Source organism: Acanthopagrus latus, chromosome 1, assembly GCF_904848185.1.
Source record: "Acanthopagrus latus isolate v.2019 chromosome 1, fAcaLat1.1, whole genome shotgun sequence".
NCBI lineage: Eukaryota > Metazoa > Chordata > Actinopteri > Spariformes > Sparidae > Acanthopagrus > Acanthopagrus latus.
This window is the reverse complement of record NC_051039.1, coordinates 4,991,662-4,993,357: the sequence shown is the minus strand read 5'-3', so window position 1 is coordinate 4,993,357 and position 1,696 is coordinate 4,991,662.

Sequence of the window (1,696 nt, the reverse complement as noted above, 5' to 3'; positions counted from 1 at the left end):
ACCAAGTGACATTTACCGTCCCATTTCTGCCCTCAATCGCTATGACCTTCTGCAGCCATTTGTATTCATGTTCCAGTTGTAGCCTCAGCAAAGTGGCTTCTGGATCAATCACACCACCATGTGGGGGAGATGGCTCCTTCTTTGTAAAGAAGGCAGGGTGAATGTTGGTAAAGGAAGTTCTTGAATTTTTTCACTTGTTGCTGTTGTTGCAGTTATGGGTTATGGTCTATGTTATCCATGGTGACAATCCCCTCCGCAAAACTAGCAGCCCAGAGCCCAGTAAGCAGTTTTTTTTCTTTCAATGGCTGAAATATGGTAGGAGGAAGCTTTTTAGCCTCTCCAGAGTTTTAAATATGGCTTCTCTGTGGTCAAAAATGTATGGTTTGATAGCAAGATAGTTAATATTGGACAATTCAACAAAAAGTTGCCCCAAAAATAGTATCTCTGGGCAGGAAATGGTGGCCATCTTGGAAAAGTGGCAGCCATCTTGATTTTTGCTTGGCTAATGGGTTTTACCAAAAGAACAATCCCCAAGGAATATTTGTGCCAATTTTGGTACTTCTTTCCACTTGTGAAAGATATTTCTGAAACAGGATGCTGTCTGACTCACAGGGACGGAGGTTGTTTTCAAGGGGAAAGTTCATTGAAGTCTTGGTCCGTAGGACTGACCGTCACAGTGATTTATTTCATCACAAACACGTGGTGAGTTGAAGTTTTTTGTCACAGACGCTGTTTTTCAGGCAGAAATGTGAGGACGAGTCGGTAGGACAGACAGCAGGACAGACAGGAGGACAGGCGCTTCTCCACGTATATCCACGTAATATATTTTTCCTCAAATAAGCTGCCGAAGACAGTTACAGTTGCTATGTGACTTTTGTTTGGTCACGTAACGTGGCTTTGCAGGACATTTCTGTATATTTACTTGAGCGAGGGAACTGTGTTGTTATCAGACTGTCCGATCGACACGCCCTCCATACGTGCAGCCGGCGTTTCGGAGCAAAATTTCACCCCTGGCTGCCTCCGCAAAATTCACACGGAGGCGAAGGAGCAGAATTGCCGTAGGATGGCAGTGTGAATGGGGCTAGTGATGCAGTAGAATTAATAAAACACTTGACCTGAAAATTCCTGTGTCCGTCGGTCCTGGTTGGGGGCTTTTGCTGTTTTGCTGAGAGAAAGGGAACAAAGATGAAGATGATTTATTAAATCCCGTGCATATTATGTGATACCAAAGATCCCATGCGGTCCACCGGAAGGGGCAGGACCTCTATATTCAAGTTATTTTTCTTTTGTGATTTTGAATAATAAAACAATTTTTAAAAAACACTATTTTCCCTTTTTATCTCTTGCATTTCGAAATATCTAACAAACCAAGTGGGAATAGAGATATAGACATGAAGATACATGTACCACGAAAAGTTAGTGATTAAAGTTACACTAACAAAATGTTCTGCAATAGTTTAACAGGTGCATAGACATGTCTTGGTTTGGAGGGAGTAGACTCATGTCCTCAGTGTTTTTAAAAACATGGCTCCGGCCCAGAACAGTGGTATGTTTGGAAATAAAATTTGTCTTCTGCTGCTTCCTATGTGACACAACAGACTAAATAACAACAACAACATCAGCTCTTCTGTCACTGTGACCCGGGGGGAAAGTTGTCCTGTGTTTTCAGGGAGGAGTCAACATGGCGCCGCCTGTC